We start from the raw sequence: 26808 nt of genomic DNA on the forward strand, positions 1-26808 counted from the left end.
TCTGTTCATTTACTTATCTCTGTATTTAGTTACATGTCAAGCTATTTACTCATTATTATCTACTGAGTACTTCCTATGCCAGGTACTGCATGGAGTACTTGACATAACATCTCAGCAATCACAATTCTCTGAGGTAGCAACTATGGCTTACTCAATTTTAGAGCTAAGAAAAATGCAGAGGTTATATTTTTATGTACACCCAATTCCAAATATGCTTTTTAGGATAATGTGATGTTGAAAGGCAAGGATTTGATTCATGCGTTTTCAGTACTGTGATTCTGGAGGGTTGTGTTGTAGGGAGGGCAGAAACTGGATGGGCCCTCTCACACGGAGAGGCTCTATTAGCACTGACAAGGTATGAAAACACCCAGGGAAGCTGTCTGGAAAATGAAAGGTGAGTATGATAGATGACAAGCTCCTGAGCCTTCGCCGAAGTCTGTGGAGAGGTTGCTGCAGAAGTCGGGGCAAGGTGAGTTCCCCGAGCCATCCATGTTTCTGCTAGATCAGTATCTGTCAGGCCCAGCACAAGGGAGAGAAACACAAGGAGGTCAGACTTCTCAAGGTTCCCTGAAGTCTGCAGGCAGAGCTCTGAACTGGCATGGATGCATTTTACAAGGACTCGGTAATGTCAGGGGATGGACAGCAGGCAGAATCAGGACTTCCTTTCTGCTTCCATGGTGGCACTTAAGTGGAGAGACGTGGGAAGTGTCCAGGGTGACAGCTGCTCCCAGCAGCAGGTGTCCAGGTGGGGAAGGGTGCTGGGGGAACACAGGCTTGTGTCTGCCATGAGGATGTGCCCTTATTGTTACGTAAGCCCCTCACATTCTGAGGAGCTGGAGTGTCACAGGAAAATGGCTTTTCTGTGACCTTCCTGTCCTCTCACTTCCTCTCTCCTCTCTTGTGCTTCTCCCAGTCAAGGTCCTCTCAAAACCATCTTCCAGGTGTGCTCTGAATAGCCCTGGGAAGTCCCCAGAGTTGTCTTCATGGCTGCAGGAGTCATCAGTGAAGGGAGGAAAGAGAGGATCCAGGAGGGCCGAGCCATCACTATCACTTAACAGAGAAGCTTCATTCTTCTGTTGTACATATGGTAGGCTTTGGCCTAGGCTTTGGTTTCAAGAAAGCCTTTATTCCCCAACACTCCTCTCAGCAAATCCATACCAGTAACATGAGATTCTGTAACCTTTATTAGGACATGTTACCTAGCAGGTACAGGGTAAACAATTAGCCATTATTAAGAATGACACCACATGATAACAATGATATTTGAAGGCACTGGCACTCAAGCTTGCTGATGTTAGGGGCAAAGATGTGTTCCTCTTGCTATCTCATGAGAAGCTGCATTAGGATATGTCCACTCCTTATTCTCCTTCTAGAAGGCATTGTACATCCTTGCTTTTCCTTTGGAATCCTGATTCAAATGGAGCCTCTCTTATCTAAGGAGCAAAGAGCCTGTGATTAAGAAGAGACCATGGATGTCAAGGTGCTTTGTGAATTGTAAAAGGCTGTAAAAATATGTGGTGGTGTTACCCTTATGGTATTTTTATGAGGAAATAGAGTCATAATGAGCACTACTAGTGGGAATTTGGAAGAATTCCCAGAGCAGACAGACTAGAGTTCTCAAAAAGAGCATATGTTCTCCAAGCACTTGGCTCTGGGGCATGGAAGGAGATGCTAAGAAGCCTGTGTGACAGGGTCTTTCGTAAAAAGAGCCTACCAAAAAAACCTCAATTAACCAGAACCATCTGTTGGTGGCTTCACTTAAATAGAATGTCATCATTTTTTTTTCCATCACACTTTTATGAGAAAATTAAATAACAAGATGACATTAAAGATTTAGGGTTTGCCTTGTGGCAGTTCATTCATGCACATTTGTAAGACTGACCTTGACCACTGCCCAGGCTATAGGGAGGGAGGCTGGAGGGAAAGAAGAGGAGAAGGAGTGAACTCAGACCCAGGAGTGGTCCTTGGAGCAACGCAAACATGCAGGAAGATGACTTGAGTGCAAAGTGATGACAAGTGACATATGACAAGTGATGACAAGTGACAGAGCAACCAGGGAAGTTACAGGAGCAGTTTCCTTCCAGCTGGGGGATATCAGAGTGCAGCAGCCCTGCATTTATAGGACTCCTGACTAAAACCCACTTCCATTGGTGCCATTTGTAGCCCTAGGAAAAACTGGGAAATTAGAAAACTATTTTTTATAAAAATCCTTTCTCCAACTTTTTTTTAATTATTGGCTACAAACAGTAGTGTCCTTGTGCTTTCTCTCCACTTCCCTCTAACTCAAAAAGACTGAACGGACCCAAAGGTCCATTGGGAATTTGCCATCAACTAGTGAATTACTTAAGTAAATAAAGCTACCAAGTGCCGGTACTGGGTACTGCTCTTCACCCTTGGGAAATAGCAGAGAAGGAGACAGACAAGTTTCCCTGCAAGTAGGAATAAGAACCATGCAGAGAGTGCCTTTAGGATGTTGTAAGAGATGAAATGGCTACTTCAGACAGGTGGTTAGGAAAAGCCTCTAGGTAGAGGGAACATTTGAATGGATACCTGAATACAAAGATCTAGGAGTCCAGATAGACAGACAGACAGATACATCTACCTATCTTACTTCCAAAACAAAGGGTGTGCCTGAGTGTTTGAATCCTACCTCAGTTACTAGGCACATACCAAGTGCTCAATAAATAGTGCTCATCCACTGAGCAAGGATCAGATCATAAATGAAATCCACAAGGTCCAGATGGTAGAAAATCAGGCATTTCAGCCTGGAGGTGAGGGGATCTGAGGGGTCTTACAGGTGTCCCAGCAGAGCATCCTGTGAAATGGGCACTGTCCCTGGGTCCTAAAGATATTTGCCTTCTCTCTGGCTTTCCTTTCCTCTTTTGGAGGTCTTAGGTATTGGGTTTTTTTTCTCTTCCTCTTACATCTGATCCCCATCCTTTGGGCGTCTCCCCATCAAAGTCTGTAAGCAGAGCCTCCACTGGTCTCCATCCTGCTGGTGCTGTCAAAGTGCACAGGGCTTGTTTCACTGCAGTCAACTGTTAAGCACTACAGGGAAAATAACACAAGCAACAAGCCTGGGAGTGTTGTTACTGGTCTTTCCAAAGCTTTTCTTCCCATTCTTCTTGATAGATTTGGGAGCCTGGCTTCATTTTCTTCCTTCTACAAATGCTCTGGCTCTGCAAGGGGGATACTTTCATCTTTCTAATTTAAATTCTGTTTTTTATTAAATTGTCACTGAGGGAGATTGACAAGGAGATTGACTCAAGCTGTTCTTGACCCTGTGTTCTGTGAGCGTGGCTAAACATGCTGCTGAAAATTGCCTCTCACGTGATTATATGGGAACAATTCACACTTTGATTTTGCAAGCCTGGTGAAAGTGCAACACTCTGTCTGGACTATAGGCAGTCATCATAAAATTCACCTCTTCCTATCAGTTGGAAAATGGCAGAGCGGGGGCGGTTGGAGGATGATCATTAAAAGCAAAATCTCCCGAATTACAACACCTTTCCACATAGGTTCCACATAGGTTACAAGACAAAGCCAACAGCCTTACTATTGAGTAAGCATTAAAGCAGAATGTGATGCACATTACAGGCCATCCCCTAAAGATACTGCAAAGACAGAAAGAAATCACTCTGTTATATAGCAAAGTAGGTGCAACCCATTACACTTATGTCTTCAAGATAAACTTGCTAGTTACCTCCTACATGTATGACTGGAAATAGGTTTTGGAATTTGGAGTCAGGTGATTGCTGAAGTTAGGCTCAGCTCTTCCCCCAAACTGGGAGATTGGGCATTTTATCTTCCTTGGTAACTACATTTCAAAAAGATGGCTCTCTGGTCCTTGAAGAAAGATTCCTGAGTTGTGAGATTGGCAAGAGGCTTATGTAGCATTTGCCTGTACTGTAGGGATCTGGGATGCAGTGTGATCCAGAGCCTAGTAGGTTAGGGTGTAGGGCCCATGAACACAAATTCTAAAAGTGGGTGCTGCGGGCTCTGACAGCTGATCTTTCCAAATTTGCCCAGAGTCCCAAGCTTTAGTACTTTCAGAGTTATTATGGCACAAGTCTCAGCTAGTAATACATGATTCTTTTATAGAATCACTTCTAGAAAACATTTTGAAGAGATGTTATCTGCTTTCTTTGTTAAAATGAAGTTGACTAAATTTATTCCCTCTTCTGTCTTCCCCAACTTAGGAGAAAAACCTGAGGACAATTGCTCCCAGGCAGGACTGAGCAGATAAGATATACTCAGAGTCTCAGATGGGAATCTCTGAGTACCTGTACTTTGAAGGACAGGAATCTGGATCTGGATCCTGTCTCTTCACTCACTTGTGGGATAATTAATCTGTTGGGGCTTCACTTTCACTATCTGTCAAAAAAGATAATAACTGTTCTGTCCCTCACACCTTCTCCATCTTTGCTCAGGTATTTCCTGTTCATTATATATGCTCTTATAACACCCCACACTTCTTTTTAAGCTCATTGCACCTGTAGTTCTTAGCATGTCTGTCTTGCCATACTATAAGGACAGAAGACAGAGACTATTTTATTCATTGTTTATCATTAGGTGTTGCTTATAATAGGGATTTTTTTTTAAACTGTGGAGTGCCTGAGTAACCTGCCTGTATGGATGGTCATAAAGATAGAAAGCTGTAACAGAAATAAGGTTCCTAACATAATCTCTATCCTCTTTGCCCTTCTAGGGAGGCTAAAATACATGGAGCTAGGCTTTCCCCAAGAATAGCCTTTGAGACTTTCCTCACCTTCCGTTATTGCTTTTATTCTTTAGATTATGAATATGCTAAGACACAGGTTTTCCCAAAAATGTTTGGCACTGAATCAAATGCTGTACATAGCAAGGAAATTGGGCCTCTTTCTTTGAGATGTTTTTTAGACAGGAGCTGGGGGAAAAATGGATTCTTACCTATTGATTTATTCACCAAACAATCCAATTAACAACTTCCTTGGGAGCATTTCATTTAGTCAAAGTTTTATTTGGGGAAAAGCACCATGAAAGATTTTACTTAATTTTTTTCTTTGTCTCTGAGGCTCCTCTGGCTGAGATTGCTCCAATCAGCTTATGGGCCAGTGAGAGGAAAGTTCAGGGGAGAGAGTCTGATACTTCCAATAGCCCCAAAGAACCATATTTCCACCATGAGATTTAGTATTTGGAAGCAGTTTCTGATCATTCTGATACTGTAAAACCTGTTGGCTAGCTTCCTTCTGATAGGTAAATGCACCTTCACTTTAAACGTTAGGATTATGAATTCTGGCAAAAAGACTCTTGATCCCACAGGATGCTCAAGGCTTCAAAAGAACAGATGAACATTTGCATAACTTTCCATGTGAAGACAGCAGCCACTGCTGGTTTTTAATTTATTTTCCCCCAGAGTAAATATCTCTTGGTGACTCTTGGTCAGACAGACAATGAAGGTTCAGCAAATCATTTAGGAGTCTGGAGAGAAAAAAGTCCAAAAGTTCTGAAGGTGAAGGGAAAATCAACATCTAGAAAGAACTTTTTTAACCCTATACTTTGGTGTATAAAGAGAATAAAAATAGAAGATTTTCATTGTAGACTTTTTTGAATGACATCAGCATTTTTGAATTTGCTGAATTATCTCTCTTTTGTATAACACCATTTGTTTCAGACTGAATGTTGTGTCTCTCTAAATTCATATGTTAAATCTAGTCCCTGGTGTGGTGGTATCTGGAGGGTGGAACCTTTAAGGGAATAAGTAGGTCAGGTAGTGGAGCCCTAATGAGTGGGATTAGTGCCTTTATAAGAAGAAACCAGAAAGCTAGCTTGCTCTTTTCCTGCCTTGTGAGGGATGCAATGAGAAGTCAGCAGTCTGCAACACACAGGAGGGCTCTCCTCACCAGCACTCAACTATGCTGGCACCCTGAACTCAGACTTTCAGCCTCCAGAACTGGGAGAAATGCATTTAATTGATAAGCCACCCAGTCTATGATACTTTGCTTTAGCAGCCTGAACTAAGACACTGTTCCACTGCCTATTTAATTAAAAAGGAAATTATAATAATAGGTTTTTAATTACTTGAAGAGATATTGCTAGAGATCTTTCCTATGTCTTATTATGGAAATTAGTTCAGACTTTTAAAATAGAATAATTAATCAAAAGAATAATCCACAATTTTGGCCACTGGGTCTGTGCAAATGATTTTTTGGGGGAGGAGGAATATTACACACTAGGCTTTATCTTGGAAAATTTCAATACATTACTACCTTACTATCAATAGAGGAAGAAACCCCGTTGACAGAGCCGTGAAAATATTAATGACCAAAATTTGCATAGTATTTAATCATTTACAATATATGTTTGCTATTATAGTTACCCCTCTCAGCAATATAAGAAAAACATTATTTTATATTGAGGAAGTAATAATAATAAACAGTAAAAGAAGACAAGAAGATAATGACTTGCCCAATATCATACAAATGAGGGCCTAACTGGGACATAAACCCATTTCTTCTGACTCCACAGTTGATGTTCTTTCAATTGTGTTTGAGAATTAAAGATAAATGGATGAGTATGACTCCAAAAGGAGATTTTGAATTGTGGAGTTAAGAAGAATCTTAGGGATCACCTGGCCAAAATTCCCTTAGAAAGATGAAGATTAACAGAATTGCTACCTGCACCTTGACCTTTAGTGGGAGAGCCCAGTCTTAAGGCAAAACCTCTTAAATCTGGGTTAGTGTTGTCCCTTATTGCACTGTCTCTCTGCTCTCCATTCATGGCACATGGTAATACATGCTATGTATGTATTTATTATCTATTTGTATTCTTGCTCATTTTCCTTCTTGGTTGGTTATCTTCCAGGGAGACAAGGTGACATTGTCCAATTAAGGGAAGGCCTAGAAAATTTTCATCTTAGACTGCTACAGACTTAGGTTTTATGTTGGGACAAACATGATTTCCCTATTTTTGCTAAAACAATGAGATGCCAGGATTCTAATTCTAATAAATGAGATAACTTTATTCCTGCCCCCTTCTTTTTCCTGTATCCCTTTCTCAACTTTTTAACTTTTGTTCTGCTGAGGTTTTCAGTATTTTCAAATAAATTGTGTAGAGTGCCAGATGTGAGTCTGTAGATATTGTTATAGAAATAAGAAAAAAATATATAGAAAACTGACCAGTTTGTGGGGTAAATAATGAAATGCTTTCTTTTTGTTGCTGTTTGGTGGTTAGATCAATTTGAATCCAGTCCAATGCTGTTCATGACCTTTTCCCAGCCAAGTAAGTCAATAAATTAGTCAAGGTAAGAACATTGATTTATTGGAGTGGACATGTTTCCATATGAGTCTGGATTTAGACATTGTTGCTGCCCTGTACTGTCACAAAACACCCTGTGTAAATTGTTAAACTGGGTCCTGCAGAGATTTCAAGGAGGTAGAAAATGAGGTAGTAGTTTCCATCATAGGCCAGGGACCCTGGGTGTCGAAGAGTTACTAAAAATCCATAACATTTCCACAGACTGAAAAAATAGTCATGCATCAATATGATGGGCTCACAATGTGTTCAGGCAGCTTTGCGCTACCCCAGCTTCTTGGGTAAGAATTCCTGTGCTCTGAGGGTTGCTGACCCCTGGCCTTTGTGGTTCTACTCAGGGAAGTGGGTAGAGCTATGGCCTGAAAAGAGGTCTTTTAGAGAATGAATCAAGAGGGGGCCGGGGGCAACTGGTGAGATTGAGACCGACACAGCACCTTAGGCTGAGTTTCAAGTAAATTCAAGGAACTCTATACAATAGGACTGGAAAACTAAGGCAATAGCAGGATATTAGGAAAAAGCTGAGGAAAAGGATTTTAACACTTTGCTGTGTGTAACCAATGGCCCTCTTTATGACTCCTCTTCTGGAGGCTTTAAATATGATCTAATTTTTTTTTGGAGCACAATATGTGGCCTGAACTCATGGCCCTGAGATCAAGTCACTTAACCTACTGAGCCACCCAGGCACCCCATGATTTAAATTGTTTTTAACCATTTTTTAAACAAATTTTCAGGACACTTATGTTTTGAATCTAATACTGTTCTTGAATGGGCCACTAAATACACAGGTTGTACATATCCACTTTTTTATTGAAGTATAGTTGATATGCAACGTTACATTTGTTTTAGGTATATAGTGACTAAGTCTATGTCTTATACTATTCTCATCACCAGTGTAGCTGTCATTTGTCTTGATACAACATTATTACATTACCATCCATTATATTTCCTATGCTATAACTTTTTATGATTTATTCATTTCATAACTGGAAACCAATACTTCCCATGCATTTCACCCATTTTGCCCATCCTCCTATCCCCTCCGCTCTGGCAACCATCAGTTTGTTCTCTGCTTCTCTTTATGATTTATTCTTTTTTTTCCCCCACATAAAAGTGAAATCATGTGGTATTTGTCTTTGTCTAACTTATTTCACTTAGCATCATACCCTCTGGGTCTACCCATATTTTCACAAATGACCAGAGCTCATTCTTTTCTTATGGATGAGTAGTATTCTATTGTGTACATATACCATTTCCTTATTGATTCATCTATCAATGGACACTTGGGTTGCTTCCATACCTTGGCTATTGTAAAGTAATGCTGCAATAAACATAGTGTTTCTTTTTCTTTGGGTAAATACCCAGTGGTAGAATTACTGGTTCATATGGTATTTCTATGAGGATCCTCCATACTGTGGCTGCACAAATTTGCATTCCCACCAATAGTCCATGAGTGTTGCTTTTTCTCTACATTCTCTTCAATACTTGTTATTCCTTTTTGATTCTACCCATTCTGACTGCTGATCTCTCATTGTGATTTTGATTTGTATTTCCCTGGTGATTGGTAGTGATCAGCATCTTTTCATGTATCTCTTGGATATCTGTATGTTTTTTGGAAAAAAATGTTTATTTGGGTCCTCTGCCCATTTTCAATTAGATTATTTCTTGTTTTTGGTGTTGAGTTGGAGTTCTTTATATATTTTAGATATTGACCCCTTATCATTTATATCATTTGCAAATATCTTGTCCCATTTGTTTGTTGCCTTTTTGTTTTCTTGATGGCTTCCTTCACTATGAAAAAAACTTTTTATTTTGGTTTAGTCCCAACAGTTTATTTTTGCTTTTGTTTACTTTGCCTGAGGGGACATATCTAGAAAAACGTGGCTAAAGTCAATGTGAAAGAAATTACTGCCTATGATTTCTTCTAGGAGTTTTATGGTTTCATATCTCACAGTTAGGTCTTTAAACCATTTTTGTTTATTTTTGTGTAGGTAGGTAGAAAGTGGTCCAGTTTCATTCTTTTGCATGTGGCTATCCAGTTTTCCCAGCACCATTTATTGAAGACATTGGTCTTTTCCCTATTGCATATTCTTGCCTCCTTTGTCATAGATTAACTGATTATATAAGTGTGGATTTATTTCTGGGTTCTTTATATCAACCTGTCTTTTTTTGTGCCAGTACCAGACTCCTTTGTAGTGTATTTTGAAATCTGGGATTGTAATACTTCTAGCTTTGTTGTTTTTCAAGATTGTTTTAGCTATTAGGAGTTTCTTGTGGTTTTATACAAATTTTACGATTATTCTAGTTCTGTGAAAAATGCTATTGATATTTTGATAGGTATTGCAATGAATTTGTAGATGGCTTTGGGTAGCATGGACATTTTAACATATTAATTCTTCTACTCCATAAGCATGGAATATCTTTCCACTTGTGTCATCTTCAATATCTATTTGGTTAAGTCTATTCCTAAGCATTTTATTCTTTTTGGTGCAATTATAAATGAGACTTTTTCTTAATTTCTCTTTCTGCTATTTTGTTATTAGTATATGGAAATACAACCAATTTCTGTGTATTAATTTTGTATAATCCAACTTTGCTGAATTCATTTATTACTTATAAATTTTTGGGTGGACCCTTTAGGGTTTTCTATGTGTAGTATCATATCATCTGCAAATAGTGACAGTTTAACTTCTTCTTTACCAATTTGGATACCATTTATTTCTTGTGATTGCTGTAGCTAGGACTTCCAGTGCTATGTTAAAAAAATGATGAGAGTGGACATCCTTGTGTTGTTTCTCAGAGTAAAAGCTTTCAGTTTTTTTTACCATTGATTATGATCTTAGCTGATAATATATGATTTTTATTATGTTTCCTTTAAACCACTTTGTTCAGAGTTTTTATCATGAAAAGAGGTTGAATTTCTCATATCCTTTTTTGGCACTGATGGAGATGATCATGATTTTGATACTTTGTTTTGTTAATGTGGTATATTACATTCATTGATTTGTAAATATTGAACCATCCTTGCATCCTCAGCATAAATCCCACTTGATCATGGTGAATAATCCTCTTAGTGTATTATTGAATTTGGTTTGCTAATATTTTGTTGAGGATTTTTACATCTATTTTCATTGGATATTGGCCTATAGTTTTCCTTTTTCACAGTTTCTTTCTCTGGTTTCTGCATCAGGGTAATACTGGCCTCATAGCATGTACTTGGGAGCGTTCCTTCTTCTATTTTTTGGAACATCTTGTGGAGAGTAGGTATGAACTCTTCTTTAAATGTTTGGAAGAATTTGCCTGTGAAGCTATCTGGTTCTGGACCTGTCTGCTGGGAGTCTTTTGATTATGAGTTCAATTTCCTTACAGTAATTTGTTCATATTTTCTATTCATCATGATTCAATTTTAAAAGATTGTATGTTTCCAGGAATTTATCCATTTCTTCTAGGTTGTCCAATTTGTTAGCATATAATTACTTACAGTAGTCTTTTATAATCCTTTTTGGTATGGTTGTTACTTCTCCTTTTTTTCTAATTTTTTTTTTTTTACTTAAGTATTTTTCTTTCAGCGAGTCCAGCTAAAGGTTTATCAATATTATCTTTCCAAAGAATCAGCTCTTGGTTTCATTGATCTTTTCCATGGTTTTAAATTATTATTCTCTATTTCTACTCTGATCTTTATTATTTTCTTTCTTCTACTGACTTTGCATTTTATGTTTATTATTCTTTTTCTAATTCCTTTAGGTGGAAGGTTAGAATGTTTCAGATTTTTCTCATTTGTTGAGGAAGCATGTGTCACCATATATTTCCCTCTTAGCATTGCTTTTACTACATCCATCTCAAAATGTACTGTTGTGTTTTCATTTTTGTCTCCATGTATTTTTTGATCCTCTTTGATTTATTGACCTATTAGTTGTTTAGTCCCTACATACTTGTGGGTGTTTTTTTTTTTCGCCATTTTTTCCTTGTGATTGATTTCTAGTTTCATACTGTTACATGATTATGACTTCAGTCTTCTTAAATCTATCAAGACTTGTTTTGTGGGGTAACATGTGATCCACCCTGGAGAATGTTCTATGTTTACTTGAAAAGAATGTATATTCTACTGTTTGGGGATGGAATGTTCCATATATATTTTTTAAGTCTATCTAGCCCAGTGTGTTTTTCAAAGACATCGTTTCTTTGTTGATTTTCTGCCTGGATGATCTATCCATTGATGTAAATGGGGTGTTCAAGTACCCTACTATTATTGTATAACCATCAATATATCTCTTTATGTCTGTTAAGATCAGGACATGAGAGGGAGTCCATGACCTATTTCTGTGGAGAACTCCAGCCTTGCTTTTTGATTGTGTGCCCAAGTCCAGCCCCTATGGCCCAGTTTCTCCAGACTATAAAGCTTATTCTTCTGTATTCCCCCGGAGACTTATTCTTGTGGATGGGAAGAGGCCCTGGGTGTCTTATTTTCAGGCTCATGTCTTACTACAAGCCTTCACCAATACTTTACCTCCAGTTCCTGAGCCTGACTTTTGCTGGGAGCATTGACTTCCTTCTGCATTGTCTTCTGCATATCAGTCACCACTCCTGCACCAGGGGTCCTTTGTAAAAAAAAAAAAAAAAAAAAAAAAAAAAAAAAAAAAAAAAAAAAAAAAATTCCTATTAGCTATTCTCTGGCCTCCTATTTTATTCTCCATTTATCGAGGTCTTAGGGATTACAATCCATGAGGCACACAGACTACTCACAACAAAGTGTGCTCTGAATTACAATCAGGGAATGCAGGCTTATAAAGGCAAAACCTGCAAGGTTACATAACTTGTTTTGAAAGAAGTATGATTGGTGCTGACAGAGTTAAACTGACTATCTAGTACAGTATTGGCTGTTTAGCTAACAGTTTTTACATTATGTCTATTCCAGTCCAAAGTAGGAGGTGTTCCAGGAAGCGGTCCTCGTGCAACTGACAAGTTGTAATTGACAAAAGTCAAGAGTTCTTGGTGTTCTAAAAATTGAAACGGGAGATGTTCATAGGCCCTGCTTCCTGAACCTCTCCCCAGCCCTATTTTGAATGACTCTTTTAGCAATGCTTATACGTACTTCACTTTGGAATCTTCTTTTACTTATTCTCCTTTGATCAAGATGTTTCTGGCAGGAAAGGATTGATGATCAGTTGTTAGACCCATTTCACTGCAGAGTGGTTGGCAACTTGTATTGGATATATTATGTCCTGCCGACAAGGAGTTTTTTAGGTTATTGATATTTGAGATGTTCAACAATCATGATAGGTTAGAGTCTTATGGCCACATTTGAGTAATAAGGAGGTTTGAAGAAATAAGGTGTAGACATCAACTAGGTTCTCATTACCTTTAGTCAAAAGGTACACCTGATGAATGTTTTTGAGTCTGACATTTTAAGTAGTAGAACAACAATAACCAGAAATACCTGGCATAAGCAATTTGAAAATAGCAAATAAAGCACAAATTAAAATAATAATCAACAATGTAATTTAAAAACATGAATGCAAGACAGCTCCAAGCCAGTTAAAAATGCAAGAGAACCTAAGACTGAACCATCCTGGGTTGTGAAAATTAATAAATGTAAACCTCACTAAAGTAGACTAGGGATGCAAGAGGGGGAGCCCTATCACTTAATGTCAATTACAAACCCCAATAGGGAAAGCATCTCCTATGAGAAATCAAAATCAACTATCCCTGCAACTCAGCCAATGAAAAACCATCATCACCCTGAATTCTTGCTTTTTTCCCATGGACTTTCATTCAAAACAATCCTTGATAAGATCCTCCTTCTTCTACATAAAATAATGTTCGTCTACATTGTTGAACTTACCTATGGCTTTGCCTTAAGGTGCTAGTCCTGAATTTCCATTTTCTTATTCCTTAATAAGGAAAATAACTTTCAAGGTAAATGTTATGTAATTATAAGAAATAGGATCCAGAGGCAACCCCCAACAACTGTGAGGCTGATGTGCAAATAGGAAATTATACTCACAGCACTAATTGGGCTCACTGCTTTTTTTGTTGACTCTGGAATTTGAAGGGTAATTTTCTTCTGGGTTTTGAGCTCTGCTCTCTTTGTGTTTTGGCTCTTCAGGCTTTCTTCAAGATCTGTTTTAAGGCCTTGTCCTTTCTAAGGGTACTAATTTGGCCTTTAGTCAATTCCTTTTTGGACTCAGACTATTCCTATTAGAACTGTGTTGGCTTTCAGTTTGACTCCTGTGCTGGCATTTTATCTGATTCCTTTCAGAACTTGCTGTTCCTATTCATACTGTACTGTTGAGGAGTTTTCCTTTTGCTCTAGACATCAAAGTGTTTTGAACACCACCTACCCCTCTGCCTCTTCAACAACTAGACCCATGGCACAGGGATAACCCCTTTACCTCTGAGCCATTCCTGCCATTTTTAGTTAAGGTCACTGAAGAAATAATATGGGATTCCCTTTAACTATCCTTGTAATCAGGCTAAGAGCAAAGCTGAAAACATTTATATTGATAGCCAGTTTTCCTTTGGGATAGCTCATGACTTTGGAATGTTATGGAAATAATGAAAATTGTTGTTGTTGTACTTCTACTGGGATAAATTAAAAATGGCCCCATGTCCAAAATTTATTAGATGCCATAATTTTTTTAATGTTTATTTGTGAGAGAGAAAGAGAGAGAGAGCGCGAGCAGGGGAGGGAAAGAGAGAGAAGGAGACACAGAATTGGAAGCAGGCACCAGGCTCTGAGCTATCAGCACAGAGCCTGATGTGGGGCTTGAACTCACTAACCATGACATCATGACTTGAGCTGAAGTCAGACGCTTAACCGACAGCCACCCAGGCGCCCCTTGATACTTTTAAAGGTGGCTCTGGCTATTATTAAGGCCCTGGGCCTTCCAAATTCAACTCACTGGAGTTCAAAGGAAACCACCTCACTGACATTTCTGCCTGAAATGCTACTCTCAAGGAAACCAATAGCCAAATCTCTGTAATGATCCAAAGAAGTGTTCTTCCAAATGATAATTTGGAAAATTGACAAGAGATATCTAGTAATTGCTAATTCAATAAAAGGAATTCTAGTTTTGACCAATTAAAAGATCTAGCCCTACCAGAAATTCTAAAATTTTCACTATTTACCACTATTGCTGCATTAAACCATTAGACTACTAACACAATGATAGCATTCATAAACCAATATTGGTAGGGAAATATTAATAAGGTCACAAAAAGTGTTCACCTCACTTGTCCTACCTATTCAAAATACAATCCAGGGAAACTTGTTCACCAAGATGGATTTCAGGGGTACCTGGGTGGCTTAAGCAGTTGAGCATCAGACTTGATTTCAGCTCAGGTTATTATCTCACTTTTGTGCAATCCAGCCCCACATCAGCTTCCATGCTGAACATGACACCTGCTTGGGATTCTCTCTCTCCCTCTCTCTGAAAATAAATAAACATTAAAAAAAATGAAGATGGATTTCGTATATATTTCTCATGTCATGGATGTTTTAGTCCTTGCATGGTTTCTCACCAGACTGAAGCTATCCCTTGTATTCAGGCCACTGCTGCTTCTATAGCTAAAAAATTCTGTTAAAAAAAAATTATCTTTACTTGGGGAAATCCTCTTGAACTTCAGAGTGATAGGGGAAATCAATTTACTGGTCATGTGCCTTGGACAGGTCTACTCTGTTTGGCTAGTTTTATGACACTTTGTGTGTGTGTGTGTGTGTGTGTGTGCAGATCATCCTCAATCATCATGGTTAGTTGAACACACTAATGGCACTATTAAGACTCAGTTGGCAAAATTTTTAGAGACCCTTCAAATACCTTGGCCCAAACCCCTACTGTTATTTCCTCTAAATTCCATCCCCTTTGAAACTCAGACTCTCATCCTTTGAGATGGTCACCAGGGTATCCAATGCACTTAGCCTCTACCTCCTCTGACCCACGGCTAATAAAAGGAGATATATTTCTTAAAATTTCTCAACATTTCTCAAAATTTCAAAGTCTGCTGTGCCTACTCTAAGACATGAACCTATGATTCTAAGATATTATTTAAACTCATCTCTGGTAGAATATCTAGCAGGAAGTTAGCAGCATTGGCTATGACCATAACTATTGTCTTCATATCCTGAAGGTTCCTCATCAGGGTAAATATCAAGTATTAACAATGTTCTTTTTCTTGTGTGAGATTTGGCAGTAGTGGCTGTAGTCATTTTGAGAATAGTGAAGGAAGATAATTAAATTCTCCCCAAAACACAAGCTATTAAGGCCTCTCCAACTGTTAAGACATTTATAAGCCCAAGATTGATGACTATATCCAGAAACAAAAATATATCAAGTGCACAGAGCAAGCCAGACATGTTGACAGTATTTATAGATTCATTTACAGGAAATGAAGAGGAAAAAAACTCAAGTCAAGGATCAGTCTTAGGGAGTTGCCCACAAGTTTCATTAGGCTGGCAAGCTTGGGAAGGGGTAGTCAAGTGAATGGGTCAGGTAAGCAAGTGATGAATTATTATCAGACAAATATGGGTCTGTGCATTTGTGTTGCAGATACAAGGGCCTAGAATCTGTCTTCTAGGAGTTTAATAGTCATTATTTGGTTGGGGGGGGGGGCAGGGAGGAAAAGCTAGATAGGATATGGGATATCAAGAGAAAGCATGGAATAGGAGTTTGGGGATGAAAGCTTGGACTCTGTAGATTATAGCAGAAGGCTCTTTATCAAAAATTATGGTAAAGTTGGGAACATCTGAGAAGTTCAGAGATCAGCATACTACTAGTTGTTATTTATTTACTTTGCAAACTTTTAGTAGAGGAATTATGGCCAATCCACTAGTGATTGATATATTTGAATAATAACATTAACCATTCGAGGTACCAAAGGAGATGAAAGCTGGAAGAAAAATTAGTAAGATTAAAAAATTCATCATTTGGATATATATACATATAAAATCAGGGAGGGAACAACAATAGGTATACAGAAAGCTTTGAGATTTGGCTACCACAGGGGAAGAAGTCCTACTGAGTATCAAACAGCAAAATTCATAAGAATTCCTACCCAGGTAAACAGTAGAACAAAGATCTCAATGAATTTAAAAGTTTTCATTATACTTTTGGCAAATATTAAAGAGTTATTGTACTGACCTGGTCCTGACTTTCAGGAAAGCAGTCTATTCAGATGTTGTCTGCTTCTTCTTTCAGAATATAGTCAATTTGAGGTCTCCAGTTGATTTAGTAGTCCAGCTGGATATGAGAGCCTTTTTAAAAAATAAGAAACATGAATCGGTGCCTTCTAATTTAATGGTGTAAAGGTTGATTAGCCATATCTTGTATGGTCCCTTCCAGTGAGACTGGAGAGAACCTTTGTGCAAGTGTTTTTTCCAATAAATCATGTCTCCAGGTTGATGGTTGAAATGTTCAATGTCTTTTTATTTCTAGAGAATGCTGTGGAAAGACTGTTCTTTGGTAGAACATACTTTGGTAGTATGATTGGTCTCTATGGATTTGATCAGGCTTTTGTAAAATTGAAGTGTATCCCTTTTTATCAGTTGTGGCTCAAAGGAAATAGGGGTAGGAGTATTGGGCATACTGCTATAAGGAGAAGATTCTCATTAAACTTATGTCAGAATTTTAGAACCTCCATATAATTTTTGGAACACTTACCATACACTTACACAAATACAACATAAAGAGGGTTTAGTATTCTTATTTGACAATGCTTCCCATGTAATTTAACATATCAAATAAACTTAGTTTAATAGAACTTTTAAATATTCCAGAGACCCTCTAGAAAAAAGTCCCAAAGTTTCTTTCAGGTCAAAAAGACTTCATTTCAAACTTGATTTGGGAAAGCTTGTCCAAAAATGTCAAAGTTTCATTAGATGCATGGCTACTTAATTATCTACTTCACTGAAGTGACAAAAAGATTTCAAGGACAGATATAGCTGCAAAAGCCTTAGCTCTTTTTGAATAGAGAAAACTCAGTTCGTTTTTTTTTTTTTTGTTTTGTGTTTTGTTTCCTTTTAACTAATCGAAGATGTGATGCAGACAAAACATAGAATTTTTGTTACCCAGGCAGATTATATTAGTAGTAAAGAAACCACGGGGCATCTGGGTGGCTCAGTTAAGCATGGGACTCTAGTCATGATCCCACGGTTTGTGAGATCGAGCCCCACATGAGGTCCCAGGCTGACAGAGTGGAGCCTGCTTAGGATTCTCTTTCTCCCTCTCTTTATACCCCTCCCCCACTCATTCTCTCTCCCTCTCTTTCAAAATAAACAAATACACTTAGTAAGGAAAACTTGTTTAAAATTACTTAATAAACATCAAATTTTCTTAGATTATAGATCTGTTTAATTTTTAATTTAAGTATAATTAATATAGATTGTGTATCACTTTCAGGTGTACAATACGATTCAACAATTTATATACTTCTCAGGGGTCATCAAGATAAGTGTATTCTTAATCTCATTCATCTCCCCCCCCCCCCCACTTCCCCTCTGGCAACCATCAGTTTGTTCTCTGTATGTGATAGTCTGTTTTTATGTTGGTTTCTTTTTTACTTTGTTCATTTTTTTTTGTTTCCTAAATTCCACATATGAGTGAAATAATATGGCATTTGTCTTTCTCTGACTTATTCAACTTAGCATTATACCCTTTAGGTCCATCCTTGCCATTGTGAATGGAAAAATTGCATTTCTTTTATGGCTGAGTAATATTCCATTGTGTATATATATACCACTTCTTCTTTACCCATTCATCTGTGGATGAACACTTGGGCTGTTTACATGTCTTGGCTAGTGTAAATAATACTGTAAAACCATAAGGGTACATATATCTTTTTGAATTAGTGTTTGTTTTCTTTGGATAAATATCCAGTAGTAGAATACCTGGATCATAGGGTAGTTCTGTTTTTAATTTTTTTGAGGAGTTGCCATATTGTTTTCCACAGTGGCTGCACCAGTTTGCATTCCCACCAACAGTGCAGGAGGGTTCCTTTTTCTCCACATCCTTGCCTACACTTGTTTCTTATGTTATTGATTTAGCCTCTCTGACAGGTGTGAGGTGATATCTCATTGTGGTTTTGATTTGCATGTCCCTGATGATTAGTGCCTGATGAATCTCAAGAGTATTCTTTAAAAGTATTTTCCCATTTGTCATAATAATAATAAAATTCATTTGGCCATTGAGTACATTGTTAAATTTTTCACCAATATGCAGTCTTAGGATAGTTTTACATAAATCTTTAGCTAGCTTAAAAGCTCCTGTTTTATCTGTAGCTTCTTGCTTAGAAAAGTCTTCAAAAGGCTTTGTCTACCTTACTTTTTCCATCTATTCCCTTGCATGCCCAAGTATATGGATAAATTGATAAAGGTGAGAATACCCAGGTTCATAGGTCAGAGTAAATAATTTCTTTAGCAAATCCTAAAGGGTCCTCAAGGCCACAGAGAAGTCCTTAGTAATGGCTTCTAATTCTGCCTTAGTCCAAGAAGTACAGGTAACTGATGAAGTCCTTTCAACATCCTTCATTACATTTAACTTTAAAAGGAACCTGGATGACTAGGGGTCTAGAGAAACCTCTGAGTTGTCAATATTGAATGGAAGTTCAGCTAAACTAGGTTACACAGGTGGAGGAGGTGGAGGTAGAGAAAGGGTTGAGAAGCTTCAGCTAAGTTTGAGAATCACTTGGAAAGGTTCAGATTAGCTTTCAAAAATTTGGAGTTAACTGCCTGAGTGCACAGAGCGCAATGGGCCATTGTTCTGACCTTACCCAAATGACAACAGTGCTACAGATGGCGGTCAGGCACTTTAGATCCTGCAGATTAGGCCATGTAATGTTGCCCAAGAAGATCAAGAGACAGGAAAGCAACCAAAAATATTTCTTTAAGGTCTTAGGAATTGCAACCCAGAAGAAGCAGTCTATAAAGTCCATTGAAATAAAAAATGTGCTCTGAATTGCAAACAGGGAGTGCAGACTTGTAAAGGCAACACTCAAAAGGTTACATAAATTGTTTTGAAAGAATTATGGTTCCTACTGCCAGAGTTAAATTGACTGACACAGTATTGACTGTTTAGCTAGAAGTTGCTCCATTATATCTCTATTCCAGTCCAAAGAAGAAAGATGTATTGGAGGAGCTGGTCCAGGTGCAACTGACAAGTTGAAATTGACAAAAGTCAAGAGTTCATGGTGTTCTTAAAATTCAAACAGGAGATGTGCATAGGTCCTGCTTCCTCAGTATCTTCCTGGCCCTATTTTGAATGATTCTCTCAGCAATGCTTACTTTGGCATCTTCTTTAACAAATAATAGTGACCATCTAATAGAATTGTTATGAAGATTGAGTTATTACATGTCAGGTGCTTAAAACAGTGTTAGCACCTGGAAAGTTCTCAGTAAGTATTCATTATTTATTAGTATTATTACTCAATATGTCATATATCCTATAGGACCCGATTCAGAGTTTATACATGTTAGGAGTTCCAGAAGACATAAAGGTATGTTATAGCAGATTGAGCCTCTATTTCCCTGCCTAAATACCATGCATACTTTTTGCTTCCCCTTTCCAATGTATGCAAAACATAAAGAAAAAAATTTCTTTTTAGAAACAATTTAACCATGTCTGGACAGACTTGTATTTTTTTTTTCTGATTTCTTGTGGAATTGTATTTGAAAGCTATTTTAAATTGCTTGAGGTCATAGTCTTCTTGTCTTCTTGATTGCATTTCATGTCCGGTAAGTTCTAGGACAACTGATATTGCAGAAGCTCATACTTGGGAAAGAATTCAGTAAGATTCAATAAGCTTAATTCTACAATTTGTTTAAATAGCCCATATCCAACCATTTCCCCAGTAGCTTCTAAAAATTTTACCAAAATATGTGTGTTCTTCTGCACCGGTGAACTTTTATTTCTTGGCTCAGTAGTGCCCAAGAAAACTTCACGAAATGTGGCTAAGCTGCCCTAGAAACTTCTGGACAGACCTACTATCATGTGAATCCCTCTTTCTTTTTCTCTGAGGGTACCTTTTGGCCTGGAGGAAATAAAACATAAAATTAAATAGTTGAAACATTGGTTGTGAGACTCTTTGATGTAGCCAAACCTATTGTGACTCTAATGCAACAACTCAGGCTGATTTTAAATTAGACCAACCTTATCTTTTCTCATGGAGCCTATAACACTCACCCACCCCAAACAGCAGGACGCTAGAAATACTTTCAATTTCTGGAATCAATCCTAACTTTAAGACATGGGTATGAGGATTGTAGACAGGGGGCAAAGAATGAGTGTGCTTGTAACTTACTGGGTCTTTCTCTGGAGACTTGATGGACAACTTTAAAAAAGTAAACCAACAACCTGAGCAACAAGGCTGAGTGGGATACAATCGCAAATCTACATTTATTTATAGGCCTGGACAGTTATGCAAATATTTGGCACTTATACTCTCCTTACAATGGACGTCAAAAATAAGTGGCAGTACTTACCAACACAGAGCATCAGTCAGACACCTTCAGTTGGGTAAGGATGGCACACAGGAAGTAACCTCCAGCCATAAGTGGCAGAACTTATATGCTCAGCAGGAAGGCTGGCTGGCTTTTAAAGAATCATTGTTCCTTTTTGCAGATGTCTTAGAGGGATCTGAGGGAGTGATGGACCTAGGCAAAGAAGCAGAGGCAACATTCTATGACCTCAATGAAGGATGAAGCCAAACGAACCCTTGTTTTCTGACTTTTCTTTTTCCAAAGATTGGTTGTCTTAAAAATTATAAATTAATATTCCCAATCATTAATATATGGGACTTGCATATATTTTCTTATGACGTAAAAGAGTTGAACACTCCATATTAAGGATAAACTACTACAAAATAAGGGACACATATCCAAACTATATGTCTAATGAAGATTATTTATTTTTGAGACAGAGCATGAACGGGGGAGGGTCAGAGAGAGGGAGACACAGAATCTGAAACAGGCTCCAAGCTCTGAGCTGTCAGCATAGAGCCCGACGCGGGGCTCGAACTCACGGACCGCGAGATCATGACCTGAGCCGAAGTTGGCTGCCCAACCGACCAAGCCACCCAGGCGCCCCTCCTTTGCATTTTAGATTAATGTCTGCAACCAGTTTGTTTAGTCCTATAATATTTTAAATGCTAAGCAACTTCTCACTCTCTAGAATGCCTGGAGCGTCTTCCTATTTACCTATTTTCAGTAAGAAGTACTTCATTGTTCATGTTTCAAATCATCATTGATGGCTATAAAAAAAAAAAGACATGCTCTGGATTTCACTCTGTAACCCAAGGAAAGGTAAGCAACATCTTTCTTCCTCTACAGAGGTTTTTTTTTTTTTTTAACGCCAATATCCAACGATTACTCAGTCATTCCATGAGCATTCCAAGCACTAAAAGAATTTGTGCATAGACTCAATATTCCTAATCAATGTGACACTTGAATTAAGCTAATTTGTTCAGTGCAAACATGACCTTGAATTATAGAGTAATATTTTAATGTTGCACTAAGAAACTTTACCTACTGGGAAGAATTTTAATTAGAGTATGATAAGAAAACACACATAATTTGGCTCATTGACTCGTTGCTGTTCAGAAAATAATTGGCACTGTTTGGAAGTCACATGGAGGGTTTCACATTAAAGAATCATTTGGACAAATGGATAACCAGGTACACTTTGGAGGGGGAGTAAGTGAGGTCTGAAGTTTATCGTTCGCTTGTTCATTCATGAATGAAATTAAACAATGCTGAAGGTTAAAAAACCTCTCTACTTAAAAACATATCTTTGGTGGGGGATCCAAGTTCTTGCTGTTCTTTTTCCCCTTCAGCATCCTGAGGACATTCACATGCAATGAGCTATTTAGAAAGGAGTCCAAATGTCTGTATTTTGAGTTTATTCAAACACATTTATGTAGGGCCCACCAAGTGCTTAGCAGGGTTTTGGTGTCTGAAGCACAGTAGTTAAGGCATACCTCTGTCTTCCAGAGGGTTCCAGCCTATTGGAAGAGATCAACATATAAATGGGCATTACCATGTAGAATCATGACTGAAATAACAGGTACACCACAGGGCTGTTGTCACCTCAACACACCTCAAGTGAAACAAAGTAGTGTATCCAAGGCTATTTCAAATATCTCATTTATTGTGTTTTTTTAAATATAAAAAACAAAGCTTATTATGGAATATAATGTAAACCTGGAAAACCACTGGAGCTACATTATAAAGTTAATGACTCATAAATTCAAGCATCCCTTTTTAACACCCTTTTCATTTCTCACAGACATTTTCCTTGACTTCCAGTCTAGAGGAAGAAAGAAAAAACTTTTCAAAGGGCCTCAATCACAGCACTATGAAACTTCTCCTTCAATGCTCTTGTTATTTAGACAGTTTTCCATTAGTCTGTGAAAGTGTTTGATTGATGTCTATTTCCCACACTATATTATACATTCTATCAGGGCAGAGACACATCTCTTTTTTCATTCATCTTTGTATCCAGTGCACCCTGAAAAGTGCTTGTCCCACAGTATATATTTAATAAATATTTGTTGGATAGGTGGGTGAAACAAGTATCCTAAGTACAATTCTTTTGGAAAAATGAAGGTGATCTGGTTTAGGGAAGTAATATTGGAACTGAAAACAAACTCTATGGATTTAAGAGATGGGAAAGTAATGCAGGATCTGGTTATTTATTAGACATACGAAGTGAGGGAGAAACAGGTGACAAGGACAACATCCTGATATCCTGAGTTATTGGTAAGATGGTAGTGCCATTCCTTGAGACAGATAAATTATATACCATTGCATTAAAAGAATTTAACAGACATAATGAGAAAACAACTGTGAGAAATGAAAGAAAATGAGAGAGGCACTAAAACATGGGAGATCAGATATGTTCTTAAGAGTCTTTAGGAGAACTAAGAAACTCTGAATCTTGATTTAGTGAGACATTTAATCTGTTTGTAATAATTTTCTAGGGCTGACATAAATTATTACAAAGTTAGCCATTATTTTTAATTATATATCAACTACTTTATATGCCAACTGTTATTATTCAATTAACTTTGTAGATCAGGAATTTGAGGCATGTAGGGGTTAAAGAAATTGCCCAAGATCTCAGCTTGTAAATAGTAGAGACAGCTTTGGAATCCATCCAGTTTGCATTACTAGCTACTAAAGAATGGTACTTCTCAGTAAATTAAAGCAAACAAAAAGAAATACCAAGGTTATAGAAAATTTGAATAACATAATCAATAGCTTGATCTAATGGATATTAGTGCCTGGGTGACTTGGTTAAGTGTCCAACTCTTGATTTCAGCGCAGGTCATGATCTCACGGTTCATGAGTTTGAGTCCCATGTCAGGCTCTTCACTGACAGTCTATCCCCCTCTATCTGCTTCTCCCCTGCTCATACTCTCTCTCTCCCAAAACAAATATATAAATTTAAAATATATATATTCCTTTCAAATTATGCATGATTCATTTATGAATATTGATCATATTTTCAGGTACAAAATATAACTTAAAACCCAAAATCAGAATTTTACAGACCATGTTTTATGACATTATAATTACATTAAGAGTCACTTTTATGGCTGAGTATCCCATTGTATATATATACTACATATTCTTTATCCATGCCATTTGAAACAACATGTATGGACTTAGAGGATATTATTCTAAGTGAAATAAGTCAGAGAAAGACAAATATTATATGTGTGAAATACATTTAAAAACCAGAAATGAGCAAACAAAACATCAACAACAAAAAAAGACTCCTAAATATAGAAAACAAACTTGTAGTTGTCAGAGGGGAGGAAAGTAGAGTGGTAGGCAAAATAGGTGAAGGTGATTAAGAGGTACAAACATCCCATTATAAAAGAAGTTATGGGAATGAAAAGTACAGCATAGGGAATATAGTCAACAATATTTTAGTAACTTTGGTGACAGATGGTGACGATATTTGTGACATTATGATATGCTTGTCATGATAATTGATGAATCATTGTGTTGCATACCAGAAACTAATATAGTATCATGTCAACTGTACATCAATTAAATTTTTTTTAATGTTTATCTTTTTTTGAGACACAGAGCATGAGTGGGGGAGAGGCAGAGGGACAGGGAGAATCAGAAGCAGGCTCTGAGCTGTCAGCACAGAGCCCTACGTGGGGCTTGAACTTGTCAACTGAGAGATCATGACCCAAGCCAAAGTCAGATGCTCAACTGACTGAGCCACCCAGGTGCCCCTACTGTACATCAATTTAAAACAAAAGGAAGTAGATAATTAAAAACTATCCCCAATACAATTTTTTCCCAAAAATACATATTGCTAAATAATGTGTTGATTAAAGAAGGAATCATTATAGAATTTGGAAAATATTTAGGTCAAAATGAAAATATCAAAATGTATATGACTACATATACTATTTATAAAATATATATGTAAATATATGTATATATATATACATATATGTAAATATATGTATATATATATATATATAAAGTATCAAAACAAATTATAGTAAAACATTCTAAGAATCAATAAAAGCTTTCATATAAAAGAAAAACCAAAGATTAAAAAGCTAAGAATTAAAAAGTAAAGAATTAATGACATAAAACAAATAGTAAAGCATATCAAAAAATCCAAAAACTAGCTTCTTACAAGACTAATTGTTAAAATTCTGTTAAGATTATCATGAAAAAAAGTGAAGACTGTTAGATATTTCTAAAAATCATTAGAAATGGCATGAACAATTGAGGGCAATGATTTGGAAATTTGGATGTAATGGGCAATGCCATATAAAATTCTAAGCTCAAGTAGACATAATGAAAAACAGAAAACTCCAATAGGCCTCAGTTAATTAACAAAAATGAATGAATTGTTAAAATTTTCCAACCACATTCCTTTCAAAATGCATCAGATCTGCATGGGTTTCCAGGAGTTTTCCTGAAGATTCAATCTCAACCTCAAATTATACAATTTTTTCCCCAGAGAACATAGAAGAAACGCTCCTAACTTATTTGTGAAGCAATATAGTCATTAATATTTTGATTCTCTCCCTTCTTGGAACATGGGGGTTGCACTTACCCAGACAGGCATGGCATTGTGACTTATTTTGGCCAGTGGAATAAGTGTGAAATTAACAGGTTCCTCTTTTAGGTGAAAATGTGTAATTCATTGTGTTTGCTTCATCTACTGGAATGCTCACAGATCACTGGTGGAGGCAAAGTACCTGCCAGTTTGTGTTCTGGTATGACTTAGAAGAAGAACTGGCCCCTGCTAAGATAGTTGTGCATGTTGTAGGAGAAAAAAAGTTGCATTTAACCACTGATTTTTTTTCAGCTTAGATTATTCTGATTGATAAATGCAGTTGGTCTTACATTATATGAAGATCAATCAAGGGCATCATAATAAAAATAAACTATACAGACCAATTATAGGTCAGAGAACAAAATTGCTAAAGTATTACCAAAGTAAATTTAGCAATGTTAATAAAAGAATCTTGACCATGTTTTGTTTTCTGAAGATCCAATGTGATTCATTTTATTAGCATATTAAATTATGTAGAGTATAACAGATGCAAAAAAAAACTTTAATCCAAAATTCATTTATGATGAAAAATTTTAACAAAGTCAAAATTGAGTGAAATTTTCTTAACTTGATAAGGAGTATGTTTCAAACTCTAAAGCTTATATAATTATAAAATGACAGAATAGATTCCTTTAAATCAGAAACAGTTAAGGACAATTTCTCTTACTGCTTCAGATTAACTACATTGGAAGTCCTAGCCATCTCAGGGAGAAGAAAAAGGAATGAAAACTGTAGCAATTAGAAAGTAAAAACAAAATAATTTGTTTTTATTGGTGATATAATTCTACATATAAAATATCCAAGAAATCCTATGAAAAAAATTTAGAACAGAGTTTAGTAAGTTTGATAAACACAATTATATGAAATTATAGTTGACCCTTAACTCAGATTTGAACTGTATGGGTCCACTTACATATGGAATTTTTTTTTTATAAAAACAGAACAGTGCTGCAGTGCTAACAGTCTCTTTGTTATGACTTTAATAACATTTTCTTTTCTCTAGTTTACTGTAAAAATATAGGATACATACAACGCACAAAATATGCTAATTGATTATGTTATTAGTAAGACTTCCAGTCCATAGTAGACTATTAGTAGCTAAGTTTTAGAGGAGTTAGAAGTTATACACAGATTTTCAACTTTGGGGGAACTGGCAGCTCTAATCCCCATGTTGATCAAGGGTCAATTTTAATTGGATTCTTAAACACACAAGAATAAATAATTCAAAAATATAATTTATAAAATATAAATTTATACCATATTTATAAAATTATAAAATCATAAAATAAAAATATAATTTATAAAATAACCATAATGATTCTAAAAAGACCTAGGATTTGATCTAAAAACTATGCAAGGTCTAGTCTTTTTTTGTTGTTGTTGATGATTATCATGTTTTGTCTTTTTTTTTAAATCTATTGTCAAATTGGTTGCT

The 26808-nt window shown here is 36.9% G+C and overlaps 2 long non-coding RNA genes across 3 annotated transcripts in view; one reads left to right on the forward strand and one right to left on the reverse strand.

The window, feature by feature from the left end:
- Positions 1-26808, forward strand: part of LOC109267319 (uncharacterized) — a 204525-nt gene that overhangs the window by 100162 nt on the left and 77555 nt on the right. The gene's annotated exons all lie outside the window — the stretch shown is intronic.
- Positions 1167-16224, reverse strand: LOC109267316 (uncharacterized). Its single transcript, XR_002080027.2, has 4 exons — positions 16079-16224; positions 14533-14718; positions 11798-11888; positions 1167-1449 (listed from the first exon to the last, which is right to left on the reverse strand). It is a non-coding gene; the product is annotated as an uncharacterized LOC109267316 (long non-coding RNA).

This window comes from Panthera pardus, unplaced genomic scaffold, assembly GCF_024362965.1.
Source record: "Panthera pardus isolate Hobbes unplaced genomic scaffold, ASM2436296v1 HiC_scaffold_12, whole genome shotgun sequence".
Taxonomy (NCBI): domain Eukaryota; kingdom Metazoa; phylum Chordata; class Mammalia; order Carnivora; family Felidae; genus Panthera; species Panthera pardus.